The 19,524-nt window shown below is 46.6% G+C and overlaps 1 protein-coding gene and 1 long non-coding RNA gene across 3 annotated transcripts in view; one reads left to right on the forward strand and one right to left on the reverse strand.

Annotated features, from left to right (window-relative positions):
- Positions 1–2,149: 2,149 nt before the first annotated feature.
- On the reverse strand, positions 2,150–3,248 carry LOC310826367. The gene is made up of 2 exons (XR_014555795.1): positions 3,039–3,248; positions 2,150–2,925 (listed from the first exon to the last, which is right to left on the reverse strand). It is a non-coding gene; the product is annotated as an uncharacterized lncRNA (long non-coding RNA).
- A 3,695-nt stretch (positions 3,249–6,943) lies between these two features.
- IRF5 (interferon regulatory factor 5) overlaps positions 6,944–19,524 on the forward strand; it is a 50,528-nt gene continuing 37,947 nt past the window's right edge. The window contains exon 1 of one of the 2 annotated variants that reach the window (XM_083700511.1): positions 6,944–7,197. The gene's annotated coding sequence lies outside the window, so the exon portion shown is untranslated. The remainder of the gene's footprint in view (positions 7,198–19,524) is intronic. The other variant, XM_083700512.1, reaches the window with a different exon arrangement.

Consider the following 19,524-nt stretch of genomic DNA (forward strand, 5'->3'; position numbering starts at 1 on the left):
TTTGTGGTCCAGCTCTCACTTTCATCGATCACTACTGGGGAAACCGGACCTTGAACTATGTGGTACCATTAAAAGGGAACAGATCTGTCAATTACAGCTTTCTTTTCCAGGGAAAAATCCTGCCTATGTTGTCTCGTCCCCTGTCCTGTGAACTGTCCTTAGTTTGATATTTTGTGATTGCAGGGAGGGGGGGAGAGTCATGGGTGTGAATTCTCCAGAAGCCTTGCCCTGAGAAGTTAGGAAGAGCCAGGCTGGGTGAATTTCCTGAACCCCTCGAGGCCCCTGCACTTTGCACTCGAGGCAAAAGCGATGGCTTGGCTAGTGTGAGAAAGCTACTCCCATAGACTAAGGTTACCAGATTTTTTTCAATGAATCCACTTTTCAACTTCAATGGATTTTGTATGGGGTAAAGGTAAAGGTAAAGGTACCCCTGCCCGTATGGGCCAGTCTTGACAGACTCTGGGGTTGTGCGCCCATCTCACTCAAGAGGCCAGGGGCCAGCGCTGTCCGGAGACACTTCCGGGTCACGTGGCCAGCGTGACATCGCTGCTCTGGCGAGCCAGAGCTGCACACGGAAACGCCGTTTACCTTCCCGCTGGTAAGCGGTCCCTATTTATCTACTTGCACCCGGAGGTGCTTTCGAACTGCTAGGTTGGCAGGCGCTGGGACCGAGCAGCGGGAGCGCACCCCGCCGCAGGGATTCGAACCGCCGACCTTTCGATCGGTAAGTCCTAGGCGCTGAGGCTTTAACCCACAGCGCCACCTGCGTCCCTTTGTATGGGGACTGATGTGTAAATCCAGAGACTGTCCCCGGGAAAGGGGGACGCCTGGTAACCTTACACCTATACATTCCCCTGAGTCTTCCACTCCTCTTTGCCAGATACAGCAGTTACATCATCAGGGATTCTCTTTTTTAAAAAATAATAATAATTTTTATTAACAGGCCAATCACATTATTCAAATCACATTGGTTCCAAATTATACAGCCAAATTTTAAATTTTTTTGAGGGTACCCATACATCAAACTCCGCACGAGTCCAAAATTCCGGATAAGTCCAGACATCACTCATTTTACTGCATTAATCAATCAGTTCTATCCAGTTCGATCCGGATAGTCCTTTATTACTTTCTTTCTCATCTTGTTGTAGTCATATATTCCTTTCTTTGCGATCTCTGATGATTCTCACAAGCAGACTGAAAGCTGGCGTCTCTGTGTGGGTTTTGTACTCTTCAAAAGCTATATCACTCCGGGACAGCCTCTGTTCGACACCTCCGTAAACAAAATTAATCTTCGGTCTGCCCTTTATTTTTCCAGGCTAGCCAAATAAATCAAATAGATCAGGGGGCTCTGTCAGGTCAAACTTTCAATTCCAACACTCCTTCTCTTTCCAACAATCCTGATTCTCCTCCCCCGTCCTTCTTTCTCCAGCAAGCCTGTCTTGGCGAGACGCCATTTTTTAACTGCGTCATAAAAACATCACCAGGGATTCTCTGCGTTGAGGGTGACTAAGAGTTTCTATATAGCACAAGGTGAAATAGCTCAACCGAGGGATTAGCAACACTCCCGATGCCACCTGCAATCGGAGGAAGATCTCTTCCGCAGAGCTGGGCCTCCAACAAGGTCCCCTGACTTGTATGTAGCAAGAAAATTCCCCCACCCGCAAACCCACGGAACAATTTCCTTCGCTGCGGCATCTCCTGAAATGATTGAAGGCTGAGGTGGAAAACGGAAACACCTGCCATGTATATCTGAACAGCACAAATCCGCTTAACAGGGACCACTTGTAATTTTTAGGTCCTGGGTTTGGAGGTTCAGCCTAATCATAGAATAGAATCGTAGAGTTGGGAGGGACCTCCAAAGGTCATCTAGTCCAACCCCCTGAAATGCGGCAGTCACAACTAAATAATCCTTGACAGATGGGCCGTCCAACCTCTACTTAAAAACCTCCAAGGAAGGAGAGCCCACCACTTTCCGAGGGAGACTGTTTCTATTATTATTATTATTATTATTATTATTATTATTATTAGCTTGCATTCACCCTTCATAGAATTGCAGACTTGTAAGGCAAGCAAATCATCTATGTTTTTCCAAAAAAATTAATTTATTTTATAACACAACTAAACAACACAAACAGAAAAAAACAAACAATACAAACAAATTCTTATCTTATCCTTATTTTTTCTAAACATTGTTAGGTGGGCTTCCCCAAGTCCCCCCCTATCTGATTTTCATTTTACCTCATCTTTAGCAGTTTACATATATCATAATTTTTAACCATTTTTTAAAATCACGCTTACTTTTACCATAAAAATCTTCACATGTTATCACTTACAAATAATACTGTTTTAAAATACACTATTTTCTACTTTTCAGCCTACAGCCTATATCCACTTCCAAAGCTATTCTAAGATTTAAATATTAACATATTTTTTTCAGATATTCTTTAAACTTTTTCCAATCTTCTTCCACCGTCTCTTCTCTCTGGTCTCGGAGTCTCCCGGTCAGTTCGGCAAGTTCCATATAGTCCATCATCCACCAAATCTTTTAGTCCAACTCCCTTCCTTCCCTCTCTGTCCAGCCACAGAAAGGGCCTTATCTGTCCAGGCAAAAACCCTCAAGGAGGGTGTGGGACAAGGCTGGTTCTGGCCTGGGGGGAGAAGATCTGGCCTGGAGATAGTTTCCAACCCCCATGCTTCATTACTGCAATGCAGTCTAAATGTGGCAGCCCTTGAAGGTGTTGTGGCGATCACAGAGCACAGAAGGAACCCATGTGAGTGCTAACTGGTACAGGAGCGTGAGATGTTATGGTCCTGAAAACTCAACAAGGTGATTTTTAACAGAAAAACATATGTACAAGTCTGAAAACCCCAAATGCAAAGCAATACATCAGAGAAGCCACTAAGAAAAGATTCGGGGAAGACTTTCTGGCCAAACCATTGTCAAAACAAAAAAAATTCCTTCCAGTAGCACCTTAAAGACCAACTAAGTCAGTTCTTGGTATGAGCTTTCGTGTGCATGCACACTTCTTCAGATACACATGGCCAAACCATTGCTCACTGAAATCCATACCTCGAAGCAGGGCCTTCTCGGTGGTAGCACCTGGGTCATGGAAACACTTTCCCCCTGGGGATTAGGCTGGCACCTGGCACTGGGGAGCTCTTGGCACCGAGTAAAGGTAAAGGAACCCCTGACCATTAGGTCTAGTCGTGGCCGACTGTGGGGTTGTGGCGCTCATCTCACTTTACTGGCCGAGGGAGCCGGAGTACAGCTTCCGGATCATGTGGCCAGCATGACTAAGCTGCTTCTGGCGAACCAGAGCAGCACACTGAAACGCCGTTTACCTTCCCGTCGGAGCAGTACCTATTTATCTACTTGCACTTTGAGGTGCTTTCGAACTGCTAGGTTGGCAGAAGCAGGGACCGAGCAACAGGAGCTCACCCCGTCATGGGGATTCGAACCGCCGACCTTCTGATCAGCAAATCCTAGGCTCTGTAGTTCAACCCACAGCACCACCCGCGTCCCTTGGCAGCGAGTCGAAACCTGTAATTTTTAATTGTTGCAGAAATTTGGTCTGCTGGTTAAGGTATTTTAGCATATGAAGAAATAGGAAAATAGAAGTTGACTTACCTTGAGTCAGATTCTGACCCATCTAGCCCCGTAATGTTGGCATTGATGACTGGAATTTCAGACAGGGAATCTCTCTCAACAGTAACCTGGAGGAGCTGGGGTTTGAACCCAAGACCTTCTACATGCAAAGCAGATGTCCAGCACTTTCCCTACAGTGGGGGACATGTGTATTAGTTTCTTGTGTTTAGGTGGGTGCGATTGTTTTATATATTAGGCTCATTGTGACCCACCCTGTGACCATCCCCTAAAATAAATCTTTCATTATTATTTCTTCAACGTTTCTCCCTCCCGCCTTCCCGAAGGAGCCCAGGCTGGCTGTCCAGCATCATAAATAAAAGGATTTAAAATGTTACAAGAATTAAAACTGACTGATGACACATCTTCAGTATGCATGAAACTACCGAGCCAAGTCATCCCGAGATTGGAGTCAGGAGTCATCAGGATGGTGTTGACAACCAGTTCTGCGTCTTCAGGTGAGGCAGTGGAAAGGCTGAGCCCATAAGGGACCCGATGAAAACGTAAGAGCCGCCTCTTGGATTAAGCCCAATGCCCATCGAGCCCAACATCCTGTTCTCACAGTGCCCAACAAGCAGGATTCAAACCCAAGATTCTACCCTCCTTGGGTTGTGGAAGCAGAGCATGGCCATTGTGGCTAGTAACCATTGATATTCTCTCTCTCTCTCTCTCAAAATAAATCCAAAGCAATCAAACATTTCGTAGGTGATGCAGCAAAATCGTGGTGAAGTTGGCATTCAGACCCTGCTGGGAAAGGCGGGATACAAATTTCGCGCGTTGATGAATTAATAAGGCTAGGTGTTGTCCTCATTTCTCATCAACATCATTTTGCTTCCATGCTGGGAGTCAAAGCAAGTTCAATTCCTTGCTATGCAAATACAGTTGTCACGATACACAAAGTGCAACAGGCTGAATGATAATAAATGTGAAAATTTTACTTTTTGTTTCCTATCGTAAAGGACAGGACTAAATGACTAAACAACAACAAAGTCCAGTATGTGCAACATATACAGTTCATATGTACGGTGTCATATTTTTCCATGTTGGGAGGAGCATCACCAATGTTTATTCAAAGCCAGTCAAGGAGTCCAGTTCGCTTTGTTGCGTCTTCAAATACTATGTAAAGGGTTCCCATTCATCTTTAAAATCACAGTTATCCTTGTCCAGTAGTTTATATGTCAATTTTGCCAGTTCTGCATAGTCCATCAATTTTTCTTGCCATGATTCTTTAGTTGGGGTTTCTTCAGTCTTCCATCCTTGTGCTATTAGGCCTCTTGCGGCCGTTGTTGCATACATGAAGATGTTTTTCAGCTTTTTTTTGCAGATCTTTCCCTACAATCCCTAACAAAAATGCTACATGTTTTTAAACAAATGTTAAATGGAACATTTTCTTCAATTCGTTGTATATCATTTCCCAATTTTTAAAAATTACATTACAACCCCACCACATATGATAAAATGTCCCTTCCTTTTCACCAGTTGGATTTCTGCCTGTTGTGCAGAACAGAAAAGGCAGCAACCCCCTGACTTATTCCAGACACTGCATCGCCACAGAGAGAAAGTGGACCCTTCTCCTTGTTTTTGTTAAAGCCTCTTTTAACTTCCCACCGAGAACTCCCAGAAGTGCAAGCTGGATTTAGAAAAGGCAGAGGAACCAGAGACCAAATTGCAAACATGCGCTGGATTATGGAGAAAGCTAGAGAGTTCCAGAAAGACATCTACTTCTGCTTCATTGACTATGCAAAAGCCTTTGACTGTGTCGACCACGGCAAACTATGGCAAGTTCTTAAAGAAATGGGAGTGCCTGATCACCTCATCTGTCTCCTGAGAAATCTCTATGCGGTACAAGAAGCTACAGTTAGAACTAGATATGGAACAACTGATTGGTTCAAAATTGGGAAAGGAGTACGACAAGGCTGTATATTGCCTCCCTGCTTATTTAACTTATATGCAGAATTCATCATGTGAAAGGCTGGGCTGGATGAATCCCTAGCCGGAATTAAGATTGCCGGAAGAAATATCAACAACCTCTGATATGCAGATGACACAACCTTGATGGCAGAAAGTGAGGAGGAATTAAAGAACCTTTTAATGAGGGTCAAAGAGGCGAGCGCAAAATATGGTTTGAAGCTCAGCATTAAAAAAACAAAGATCATGGCCACTGGTCCCATCACCTCCTGGCAAATAGAAGGGGAAGAAATGGAAGCAGTGAGAGATTTTACTTTCTTGGACTCCATGATCACGGCAGATGGTGACAGCAACCACGAAATTAAAAGACGCCTGCTTCTTGGGAGAAAGGTGATGACAAACCTAGACAGCATCCTAAAAAGCAGAGATATCACCTTGCCAACAAAGGTCCGTATAGTTAAAGCTATGGTTTTCACAGTAGTGATGTAGGGAAGTGAGAGCTGGACCATAAAGAAGGCTGATCGCCAAAGAATTGATGCTTTTGAATTCTGGTGCTGGAGGAGACTCTGGAGAGTCCCCTGGACTGCAAGAAGATCCAACCTCTCCATTCTTAAGGAAATCAGCCCTGAGTGCTAACTGGAAGGACAGATCCTAAAGCTGAGATTCCAAGACTTTGGCCACCTCATGAGAAGAGAAGACTCCCTGGAAAAGACCCTGATGTTGGGAAAGATGGAGGGCACAAGGAGAAGGGGATGTGCCCCCTCACCCGTGGATTTGCGCCCCTTAACCCTAACCCCCAGATGTTGCGCCCGGTGTGGCCGGCCCCCTCTGCACCCCCCACGCTACGCCACTGCCTAATGGTCAGGGATCCCTTTACCTTTACTCCTACTAATAGTTAATCTGGTCCCTGGCAGTTTATTTCCTGGGGTAAAATCACCAAAAAAAGCTCAACAACTTCAATCCTGAAAAAAAACGTCAATAACTTCGGTCAACCCTCACGCATGTTCATTTCATCTTTGCAAAAAGTTTGGATCTGAGCACCCTGCAGCCAAGGGCGCGCAGGCCCGGGGCTGCGTCCTGGCTGATGGAAGGTGGGGAGAGCCCGGAGAGCCCGGAGGGGCGTGGTCCGGGACAGGTAAGGGCCCTGGCTCAGGTGAGGCGCACAGAGAGACCTCCCCGGCCAGGTGAGAGGTAGGTAACTCGACGCCACCGTGTCTGGTCCTGCGGAGAAGTCTCCTTGGTGCGGGACATGAGCTGCAGGCTCCGAGGGGATGCGCCCAGGTGAGTGCGCGCTGGCCAGGTGAGGGGGCCCGGCTTCCTCCAGGTGTGCGCAACTCCTCCTCCTGCTGCTGCAGCTGCTGCTGCCATTGGTCCCGGAAGGGAGGCACCTGCGCCGGCCCCGCCGCTGGCCGCGGGGGCGGCGCGGCTCCTCCCCGCGGAAGCTGCGCGCCCCAGGAGCGCGCCAGGGACAGCTGCTTCTGCGGAGACTCGGCTCGCCTGGCTTGGAGGCTGGCGGATCTCAGCCCTTGCCAAGCCCGGGAGGAGGACGGAGAGGAAGAGCAGGGGGTTCCGGGGGAGAACCGACGGCGCCTGGCACCCCGAAAAGAGCGCCGCGTCCTCCCTCGACGGCGCCTCCTTTCTCCCAGGTGGGCACCTCGTCTCTTGCCAATCGGTTGGTCGGGGGGGGGGGGCATGGGCGTAGCCAGGGGGCAGCTGCCTCCTCCGCCCAAATCAAGTCAATACAATATTTAATTAAAAGTTGAAGTTTGTTTTGGGGTCAAGAGAAAGTAATTTGTAGCAACTGCTGTTTCAACAAACTTCTGTTGAGATATTTCCTTCCGAATCTGCTAGGCAACGCCAGAGAGAGGATATGGGCAGGTGGGTAATAAATTGTAATAAATTGTAATTCCTGGCTACCTGCCCCCTCTTTAACATAAATCCTGGCTACGCCCACGGTGTGTTTGGGGGCTCCTTGGTTTGGGTGGTGGGAGAATGGACAGAATCACTGAATGGTAAAGTTGGAAGGGACCCACCCGGGTCATCTAGTCCAACCTGCCCTGCAAGGCATGAATCTTTTGCCCGATGCGGGTTTCAAACTCGCAGCCCTGATAAGTCCTATTCCCTACTGCTAACTGAGCTATCCCTCCCCCCCAATCCCTTGCATTTTTCTCCCTCTCCTTCCAACAACAAGCACCCAGAGTCCTCTTTATGTCTGTGTGTGTTTGTGGGTGTTCCCCGTGCCAAAAATTATGGGTGCTCTTTAAAATCTTCCTTTTCAAAAAACGGAAAACTCTCCTGCATTTCAGGAGGCTGGACTAGATGACCCCGGGAGAGCCATTCCAACTCCTCTCCGATTTAGAGCATGATACTCTTCGGGTCAGGGTTGTGGGTTCAAGAGCCACATTGGGCCAAAGAGCCCTGCAGGCAGCGGGTTGGACTAGATGACCCCACGGTCCCTTCCAGAGTATTGCCTCCTCTTTGGTGAGCTTGTCCCTGTTTTGCTGGGCTCCAGACATCGCCTTTGAGCCTTGACCATCCTAATGCAGGAAACATACGTTCGAGGTTTGAAGTAGTTCATAGCGGAAAGAATTTAGTTCTTCTTAAACAAAACGGAATTGTTCAGCTGTGTTCAACTGGGCATGGAAACAGAGGCAGATTTTCAGCCTAGAGTATTTTGTTAAGCAAAACAAACGGACCCCAGAATTGGTGTGTTGGAAGGATGACTTATCGAGTTTGTATTTGAATCTTGTTTTGTTTTTAAGAAAATTAATTTTTTTTTTTTTTGCGCTATTTCAAGGCGTGTTGGTAAACGGCCTTGTCGTGGGTTGGAGCCCCATGTTGGGCAAAAAAAATTCCCTCATTACAGGGGTCTGGACTAGATGCTACTTGGGGTCCCTTCAAACTCTACTATTCTATGAAACGTAGAAGGCGAGTCATAAATCAATAAATAACAGCAACAAGAATACCCAGGAAAGTACAGTATGGTTGTAGCTGTGCATAACTGCACCTTTCCCAACCTTGTACCCTCTGGGTCGAAATAAAGGGATTCTGGTGGCGTCTGGGAGAAGGAGACGGGTCGGTCTGTTCTATCTGCCCATATTGTCTTTCTTAATGGTCCCTGATGAAATCAGAGGTTTGCACTGTGAGTCTACGCTCTCTGACACCTTGCTTGTTCCTCTCCTCTCAGCTATGCAGAAAAGGGGTTTGTTTTTGTTTTGCTTTGCAATGGAAATCCTTGTGATCTTTGAGCAGAATTAAAAAGGGCGCCAGCCTTGCGATTGTTAGACACCAGTCAGAACCCTTTCCCAGGCCTTTTGAGTATTGCATTGTGGGTTTTGATCTGGCCCTGTGGACTTGGGCAACGGTTTCGCTCGGCTCGTATTTGAATCACTGCAAACTTTCCTGGGATCTGTTCAGTAGACGAATAATTTTTTCAAAAAATTAATAAACAGCAGGCGCAAACGCAAGGTCATCCTGAAGGGCTTTGCGCCGGGAGCACGGCTGGTTTGTAAATACATGTTTTTTTTAAAAAAATATATGTGTGTGAGATCCCTTTTAAGATTGCAAAGCGCTTTGGAAATCATTTCCGACATTTGCTCTTGAACTGCCACTCTGGTCACTGAGATTATGTTGTGAGGTGCCCTGAAATATATAGATGAAGGGTGGCAAACACATTTAACAAATAAAAATAGAATAAAATTTCTGCTTTACATTTGGGAAACCGAGGGGAAGGAAATGGTTAGAGGAACTGGATTTGAACCCGGAGCTCCTGTCCCAAATTCAAGGCTTATCTACTGGTCCACATAATTGGGTTATATCTAATCTCACCCACTGAATCCTCTCACTTTGATGCCTTCATGTGTTAATAATTGTAGATTTTGTGATGCAATCCCTTCTCCTGCTTAATCTGGAGGCTAAGGCAATCTACCTCTCAAACCCTGGAAAGGCAAACTTTTGCCGAAGGATGGGATCGCTTTTGGTTTCAGTCCATTCTTTTGCCAGTTTTGACCCCGGCCAATGGCTAACTGGTGGAGAGGGGGGCAGGCAGGGCAAGGAAGCGGAATTTTCTCCCCGCTGCTGCCCCTTCAGAGTAGGCGTTTGTGCAACCGCGCATTGAGTGCAAGCGGATCTTCAAACACAAAATGAACTTATGGATTGCATGGGTTGGGTTAGGATTAGGGCAGGCATGCCCAAAGTCTGTTTCGGGGGCCTGTGGCAGTATATGTCCTGGGGTAAAATCCTTTTTAAAAAGCCCAGAAACTTCAATCCTAAAAAAAAGCTCAAAAACTTTGGGGTAAAATCGTAAAAAAAAGCTCAATCCTTTAAAAAGCTCAACAATGTTGGTCGGCCCTCACGCACGTTCACTCTATCAAATCTGGCCCTCTTTGAAAAAAGTTTGAGCACCCCTGGATTAGGGGATAAGCCTATCAGTGGCTATTAGCCATAGAGCCTCCATGTTCAAGAGAAGTCTACCTCCGAGTATCAATTGCAGGGGGATGAATTGGGGGGGGGGGGCTTTTGCCTTCCTTCGCCGCTTGCGGGTGTCCTCAAGGCATCTGACTGTGTACTGTTGCTGTTGTTGCTGTTGTTTTATGACCTTTGTATACTGCCTTTCATCTCTAGATCGCAAGTCGGTTCACAGCATAAAAGTACAAGATGAAAACACAAAATACATGCATGATGGAATGCCGAACTTGACTAAGGGTCTGAGGCAGCAGTCTTTGCATATAAATACTTGGGCTGCAAACAGGGGGCATTTGTCAAATTCTGGTTTCTGTCGATTTTTCGGTTTTCCAATACAGTCATAAAAGGTAAAGGGACCCCTGACCATTAAGTCCAGTCGTGGCCGACTCTGGGGTTGTGGCGCTCATCTCGCTTTACTGACCAAGCCGCTTCTGGCGAACCAGAGCAGCGCATGGAAACGCCGTCATACAGTCATACCTCGGGTTAAACATACTTCAGGTTGAGCGTTTTCTTTTTTTCTTTTTTAAATATTTTTTATTCATTTTCCAAACAAGTTTTATACAGTCAACAAATTATTTTACACTCATGCTTCAATTTTTGACTTCCCTCAATTTCTCTGTCAATCTTTCGAAAAATTTCTATTTATTAATGCATATCTAAACATGATATTGCCTTTCCCCACTCCTTTTCCTTTTACTCTCTTTTTTGCAGTATTTCTTACTATTTCACAGAGTCTCTTCAAAACCAACAAGCGTTGTCTGTGTATCACATATATTTTTCAGATATTCTGTAAATTTTCCCCAGTCCTCGATAAACTTTTGGTCTTTCTGGTTTCGAATCTTCCCAGTCAATTTGTCCAGTTCTGCATATTCGGTCAATTTCCTTCTCCATTCTTCCACTGTTGGAATTTCTTCCTGTTTCCATCTTTGGGCCAGAAGTAACCTTGCGGCAGTCACTGCATATTGAAACAGTTTACAGTCTCTCTTATTGATTTCATTTCCTACCATTCCTAATAGAAAGGCTTCTGGTTTTTTAACGAACGTATATTTCAACATCTTTTTCAACAGGCTAAGCGTTTTCAGGTTACGCTCAAAATTACGTCACGCGCATGCGCGGAAGCGGCAAAACACGACCTGCACATGCGCAGTCGCGTGTTACGTTCTACTCAGGATGCAAACGGGGCTCTGGAACGGATCCCGTTCGCATCCAGAGGTACCACTGTATTAAGTTCTGTTCTCCACATTCAGCAGCATTTTAAGTGTGAATTTTTCTTAATAGGCCCTTTTTTGCCTAGAATATACTTCCTCGCTCTGGTCCATGGGGTCACGAAGAGTCGGACACGACTAAACAACAACAAATACTTCCTCGCAAAGCAGTTTCCTGTAATATTACTTATTTATTATGTTTATATCCCAGCTTTCTACTTCCTCCCCATTTATCCTCACAAAAACCCTGTGGGATAGGCTACACTGAGAGGCCGCGACTTGCCCAGGGGGTCACTCCATGAGTTGCATTGGTGAGTGTGGATTTGAGCCCCCAGTCGCTCCCAGGCCTTCTTAGTCAAACCCTCTAACCACTACGCCACACTGCCTCTCGCTGCATTTTTATTTATTTATTTTTCCGGCATTTTTTTCCACTAACGTACGTTTAACCTTTATGCTTTCGTCCACATTACTGGGGAACCACATTTCAAAAAACCCGGACAAGGGCGGATTTCGAAGGAGGGCAGATTAGATCGGTTTGTGTAGAGGGCAGATTAGATCGGTTTGCCTTGAAATGCAGACTGAATTGGATTTCAGTAGCGAACTCCACTGGGATGTTTTTGCTCAAACGGCTCAGATTTGCAGGAGCGGAAGTGAGACAGTTCTTTTTTTTTCATTTAGGCAGGACCGGTAATGAGATGCAAACTGGAGGGGCAGTTTGGAATAGCAGAAGAGAAACTTTCTCAGAGGCGGCAGACAGCAAAATGATCAGAAAAGGTCTAGAGGCCTGAAGGAACGCCTTGTTTGCTGCAATTTAGATAATATGTAGGCAACCTAATGCCTGTGTGCCGGATCTGGCCCAGTTGCCTTCTAAGTCCAGGAATCAGCATGTTTTTACATGAGTAGAATGTGTCCTTTTATTTAAAATGCATCTCTGGGTTATTTGTGGGGCATATGAATTCGTTAATTTAATTTTTTTTCAAAATATAGTCCGGCCCCCCACAAGGTCTGAGGGACAATGGACCGGCCCCATTCTGAAAAAGTTTGCTGACCCCTGATTTAGATCTTGGGATAGGGATGGAGATCAGCCAATCGTTGCTGGGCAACAGGACAGGAAGCGTTTCTCAAGCCTCGCATTGCAGAAGAATGTGCCTTTTCCAAAATCAAAACCAACTTTCACTTTGCCCCAGAAAAACGTTCTTGTTTCAGAGCAGGCAAATTCCATGCCCTTAGCGGAGTCTCGCTTCGGTTGCATGTTTGCAAGAGTCCCTGTTCTGGCCGTGTCTCCTAATTCGAAAGAAGTCTGGCCAGCCCAGAACACCGACTCTAGCAGCTTCCTTTAAGGATGGGAAAGATGGCTGCATCTATGTCAGAATAGCTCAGTCGGTGCGAGGAGTTGGTCTCACGGTCCTGGGTTCGAGCCCCACATTGGGCAAATGATTCCTGCATTTCAGGGGGTTGGACTAGATGATCCTCCGATCCCTTCAGTTGGGATATTCCGTTCCACCTTAAGGAACAGGCATGATTGTTGTGTGTCACATGCCTGTTTACACTCCAGCACAGCTTGCTGGGAACGTCCGTTTGTGTATAGCTTTTGCTTATGGTGTTTTGCTTTGGACACGAAGGGGAGAAGACATGTTTTCCTTTTGTCCTGATGTATGCTGAATAACGGACACGGGTGGCGCTGTGGGTTAAACCACAGAGCCTAGGACTTGCCAATCAGAAGGTCGGCAGTTCAAATCCCTGCGACGGGGTGAGCTCCCATTGCTCGGTCCCTGCTCCTGCCAACCTAGCAGTTCGAAAGCACGAAGTGCAAGTAGATAAATAGGTACCACTCTGGCGGGAAGGTAAACGGCGTTTCCGTGCGCTGCTCTGGTTCTCCAGAAGCGGCTTAATCATGCTGGCCATATGACCCGGAAGCTGTACGCCGGCTCCCTCGGCCAATAAAGCGAGATGAGCGCCACAGCGCCAGTCGGTCACAGCTGGACCTAATGGTCAGGGGTCCCTTTACCTTTACCACTTTAGCTAATTGGGCCTCCTGCTGCCACCGCGCAATTTCTGTTCTCATCCTGAAGCAAAGTTCTTAACCCGAGGTACTATTTCTGGGTTAGCGGAGTCTGTAACCTGAAGCGTATGTAACCTGAAGCGTCTGTAACCCGAGGTACCACTGCATATGCATAATCTTAACAGGTTGACATATCTTTGACCTTTCCAGCATGGCTTCTTCTCCTTTCCAAAGATCCCAAACTATCTGACACTGCCGCAGGATTTGGGATTAAGAGGAGATCATCCCAATCGACACACTTTTTATTTGGGAAAAGCTCAGTGGACAGGCTGCATGGCTAGGCTATCTATTGTAATCCGGGATGATTTAATTTAAACTAGGATCAGTCCTAGAATTAATTAACCAGGCCCCAGAACACAAACACTATTTTTGGTTCCTAGTTTCCCCCCTCTCCCGTCTTTGGGGGTGCATTACTGGAACTGAGTGCGATATGAAAGTTTTGTCAATATTCAGGGTTTATTATTATTATTTATTAATTAAATTGCCTCCCATCCATAGATCTCAGGACGGTTCACAGCATAAAAAGACAATATAGAAACCACAAAACGCATAATAAAAACCCATAACAAGAGCAAGGCAAGGCAATAGCCCCTCTCCCCTGTCTAGAAGAGCCTGCAGGATCAGGCCGGGAGCTTAACTAGTCCAGCATCCTGTTCCCACAACCAGATGCCCCCATGATAAACCCACGTGCAGGATTCGAACACGAACCCCTCTCCCCTCTTGGGGTTTCCAGGAGCATTCGTGAGTATTGCTGCCTCTGACAGTGGAGGCAGAGCATAAAATATCATGGCTGGCAGCCATCAATAGCCTTTTCCTCCCTGAATGTGTTGCAGAATCATAGAATTGTCAGTTGGGACCCCAAGGGTCATCTATCCCAACCCCCTTTTGCTCAAACCCACCGCCCTTCGATTGAGAGTCCCATGCTCTACCGACTGAACTATCCCACCTCTCTCCATATCCTATTCCCTTTTTAAGGCAATCAGAGTTGATGGCCATCGCTGCCTCCCGTTGTGGGAGGGAGTTCCACAGGTTAACTAAGCAAAATCTCCGCTGGAGGGGAAAATGCATCTCACCTGCAATGCAGATGCATACAAATTTCCCGTAAGGAAAACCACGTGCTGTGGATCGGGGACGGCAGAGGGCCAGATGAACGAGTCCCGAGGGTCGCGTTTGGGGCCCGCCTAGGCCAGAGACCCCCAACCCCCTGCCCTAGAACAAAGCCCTAAAGACTCCTGGCGGTGCCACCCCCTGGCAAAGGACCCCTGACACAGCTGGAAGGCAGTGCCGCTGCCTGAGTCACGGCCGGCGGGGCGAGGCCTGCAGCCGGTTTGGCCGCTTTGCCGTGGAACCGGCGCACGGCACTTGGGGGGCTGGAAGGTGACGCAGAGAAGGTCACCTTTCCTTGCAGTCTCCTGTCCCCAGGCAGTAGAGATTACGGGCAAAGGATTTCTAAACCATCCCTGAGATGCTTATCTCCCTAACCCTCTCTTTTTCGCTCTCTCCTTTTTATGATGCTTAGGACGAAACTGAAGGTGGGAAGGGGCGGGAGGCATACTGAGTTTGGAGGGAAGAGAAGTGCACTGATTTCAGGGCTGTTTGTTCAGGATGGAATTGAGGAAGGATGCCCATGGGCTTTGCGTGTTTTGTTTGGGATTGTATAGAGGAGCTCGAAATAAGTGTGGGGAGGTCAATTTTTATGGGGGCGGCTCAGCCCGATGCAGCTGTGCACCTCCCTTTCGCTTGCATCTTCTTTCTTTTGAAACTAAAGAGATATAAATTTATACATACATACATACATGTTGTTGTTGTTTAGTCGTGTCCGCCTCTTTGTGACCCCCTGGACCAGAGCACGCCAGGCACTTCTGTCTTCCACTGCCTCCCGCAGTTTGGTCAAACTCATGCTGGTAGCTTCGAGAACACTGTCCCACCATCTCGTCCTCTGTCGCCCCCTTCTCCTTGTGCCCTCCATCTTTCCCAACATCAGGGTCTTTTCCAGGGAGTCTTCTCTTCTCATGAGGTGGCCAAAGTACTGGAGCCTCAGCTTCAGGATTTGTCCTTCCAGTGAGCACTCAGGGCTGGTTTCCTTCAGAATGGATCAGTTTGATCTTCTTGCAGTCCTTGGGACTCTCAAGGGTCTCCTCCAGCACCAGAATTCAAAAGCATCCATTCTTCGGCAAACAGCTTTAACTGTACGGAGCTTTGTTGGCAAGGTGATGTCTCTGCTTTTTAAGATGCTGTCTTCACATACATACATACATACATACATACATACATACCATACCATGCCCATCTGGCTGGGTTTCCCCAGCCACTCTGGGCAGCTCCCCAAAGAATATTAATAATAATAATAAAGCGATAAAACAGAAAAACATCAAAAACTTCCCTAAACAGATTTAGGGAGGTAGCCATGTTGGTCTGACGCAGTCAAGATATCTAAAAAAATTAAAAATTAAAAAAAAATGTCCAGTAGCACCTTTGAGACCAACTAAGTTTGCTCTTGGTACAGTGGTACCTCGGGTTACATACGCTTCAGGTTACATACGCTTCAGGTTACAGACTCCGCTAACCCAGAAATAGTACCTCAGGTTAAGAACTTTGCTTCAGGATGAGAACAGAAATTGTGCTCCAGCGGCACGGCAGCAGTGGGAGGCCCCATTAGCTAAAGTGGTGCTTCAGGTTAAGAACAGTTTCAGGTTAAGTACGGACCTCCGGAACGAATTAAGTTCTTAACCTGAGGTACCACTGTATAAGCTTTCGTGCGCATGCACACTTCTTCAGATACACTGAAATAGAAGTCACCAGACCCGTATATATAGTGGGAGGGTGGGGTGAGGTTTTTCTCAGGAGGGTAGTAGGAGATGGGTGATTGACTCAGTAGGTATGGTTACAGGAAGTTAGCTGTGTTGGTCTGCCGTCGTCGAAACAAAATAAAAACATTCCTTCCAGTAGCACCTTAGATACCAAATAAGTTTGTTATTGGTATGAGCTTTCGTGTGCATGCACACTTCTTCAGATATCAGGAAAGCTCACACCAAGAACGAACTTAGTTGGTCTCTAAGGTGCTACTGGAAGGAATTTTTAATATTTTTAATATATATTTCCCTAAGCAGGGCTGCCTTCAGATATCTTCTAAAAGTCAGATAGTTGTGTATTTCCTTGACATCTGACGGGAGGGCATTCCACAGGGCGGGTGCCACCACCGAGAAGGCCCTCTGTCTGGTTCCCTGTAACCTCGCTTCTCGCAGGGAGGGAACCGCCTGAAGGCCCTTGGAGCTGGACCTCGGTGTCCGGGCTGAATGATGGGGGGGGGAGACTCTCCTTCAGATAACCCTGGTTTCCCCAACTCTGCACATGTTTTGGACTGAAATCGCAGGGGTTTTGGCTTCTAGGTAGAAGAAGGGAGATTCTGATTCAACATCAGGAAGAACTATCTGACAGTAAGAGCTGATAGTGGAATGGTCTCCTTCTGGAGGTTGTGGACTCTCCTTCCTTGGAGGTTTTTAATCAGAGGTTGGGTGGCCATTTGCCAGTGATTCTTTAGCTGAGATTCCTGCATTGCAGAGGGTTGGACTAGATGACTCTGGAGGTCCCTTCTTACTCTATAGTTCTATGATTCTGTAAACCACCAATCAGCTCCAGCCAGCACAACTGGGACTGTTTGTCAGATATCTAAGCTATTCGCCAAATGGCACCTTAAACCTAGGTTATGCTTGTCACAATGGAGCACAGCGACTTTTGTTAAAAATAAATAGATAAATAAATTACTATTACTATTATTATTATTATTATTAATAATAATAATACCCTGTCCATCTGAATGGGTTTCCCCAGCCACTCCGGGTGGCTTACAGCATATATAAAACATAGTAAAATATCAAACATCCAAAAATATATACAGTGGACGCAACCCACAGCACCACGTCTGCGCACACGCGGGTTGCGATTTGGCGCTTCTGTGCGCGCGTAAAGCACAATTTAGTGTTTCTGCGCGAGCACCAAAACCCGGAAGTAACCTGTTCCGGTACTTCTTAGTTTGGCGCAGTGCACAACCCGCAAACTCAAAACCCAAAGCATCTGTAACCCAAAGTGTGACTGTAATAGGATTATTCATTCCATTTCTGCTTTATATTTGAAACAAAAAAAATCTCGGTTTACAACACATGAAGACATCAAACGACACAATCCAAAATAAAGCAATTTGAAGCTTTAGGGGAAATACAGTGGTGCCTCGCAAGACGAAAATAATCCGTTCCGTGAGTCTCTTCGTCTAGCGGTTTTTTTGTCTTGCGAAGCAACCCTATTAGCGGCTTAGCGGATTAGTACTATTAGCGGCTATTAAATGCTTAGCGGCTAAAAGGCTATTAGCGGCTTAGAAAAAGGGGGGGAGCAAAAAAACCCGCAAGACTCGCAAGACATTTTCGTCTTGCGAAGCAAGCCCATAAGGAAATTCGTCTTGCGAAGCACATCAAAAAACGGAAAACCCTTTTATCTAGCGGGTTTTTCGTCTTGCGAGGCATTCGCCTTGCGGGGCACCACTGTATTTCAGATCCTCCCCGAAGGGACATTTTTGCTTTCCCCATATTTATTTTCTACTTGGTTTATGAGCTGCTCCATAGAAGAAGAAGTCTAGGAAGCTGGGGTGGTGTCGTGGTTAGAGTGTCAGACTAGAACCTGGGAGGTCTGCGTTCGAATCTCTGCCATTATACCTTTTTGTAAGCTGGTAGTTTATGAATGTTCTTCTAAATTGCTTTATTTAGAAGAAGCAACAACAGACAGGGCTGCACTCAGTCCTGAAATCCCATTGTGCAACAGACTTCTGCTTGCACAATTAAACTTCCCTTCCTCTGCAATGAGAAACCAATCCTGTGGCTGCCGATAATTCTGCCAATGACATTCCCGTATCTACGTACCGTATTTTTTGCTCTATAAGACTCACTTTTTCCCTCCTAAAAGGTAAGGGGAAATGTGTGTGCATCTTATGGAGCGAATGCAGGCTGTGCAGCTATCCCAGAAGCCAGAACAGCAAGAGGGATTGCTGCTTTCACTGCGCAGCGATCCCTCTTGCTTTTCTGGCGTCTGAAATTCAGAATATTTTTTTTTCTTGTTTTCCTCCTCCAAAAACTAGGTGCGTCTTGTGGTCTGGTGCGTCTTATAGAGCGAAAAATATGGTATTTTGCAAAAAATTCTTCAGCTTCAGCTAATCCTGGGGAAGGGACGATGAAGTCAATTCAACATTCCCGTTCCCCACGACTCTCTGACTTCCAACATTTTGCCCAGGCATTGCCAGTTTTCGCAACCACAAGGACTTAGAAGTTTGCTTTCTGGCCAAAGCTGAAATGCTGAAGAAGCTGATTTCTGTCCCTGTTACCAGTTTCTGTACTTAAAAGGCACTTTCTCAGACCCATGGAATAATGCAGAAATCTGATACAAAGTTTTTGGCTTGGCGGTAATGTTCTCCAGTAATGTTGCTAGGGCTGTTTGATCAACTTGGGAGTGGTCCTTCAGCATAAAAAAATCAGGACACATGGACAGTCTTAAAGTAGGGTTGCCAAACGTCCAAAATTTACCGGACATAGCCAGGATTTGGCCGTCTGTAACAGTGCTCAGGCGGAAATCGCTTGAATGTCCTGGGAAATCTGGACGTATGGCAAGCCATGTCAGAAGTGTAGATTTTGGTGAATTTCCTTTAAAAATAGCTCAAAAACTGCCCTCTTTTTTCTTTTGACATTTTGAAATACGGCAACCCAATCTTAAAGAGCATGATTTTATGGTGTGTTACACAGCGGGTGGTGCTGTGGGTTAAACCGCAGAGCCTAGGACTTGCCAATCAGAAGGTCGGCGGTTCGAATCCCCGCAATGGGGTGAGCTCCCGTTGCTCGGTCCCTGCTCCTGCCAACCTAGCAGTTCGAAAGCCCATCAAAGTGCAAGTAGATAAATAGGTACCAGTCCGGCGGGAAGATAAACAGCGTTTCTGTGCGCTGCTCTGGTCCGCCAGAAGCGGCTTAGTCATGCTGGCCACATGACCCGGAAGCTGTATGCCGGCTCCCTTTAGTGAAACAGTCCTTTAGTGAAACAGTAGGTATACTGTATTTTTCTCCCTATAGGACGCACCATCCCATAAGGCGCACCTAGTTTTTTTGGGGGGAAATAAAGGGGGGGAATTATTTTTTCCCCAGGTGCGGGGCTGGGGCGGGGGAGGCCCGAGCTTCCCCCAACCCCAGCCCCCAAACAGGCAGCTCTCT

Source organism: Podarcis gaigeae (genome assembly GCF_964106915.1).
Source record: "Podarcis gaigeae genome assembly, chromosome: 10".
Classification (NCBI taxonomy): Eukaryota; Metazoa; Chordata; class Lepidosauria; order Squamata; family Lacertidae; genus Podarcis; species Podarcis gaigeae.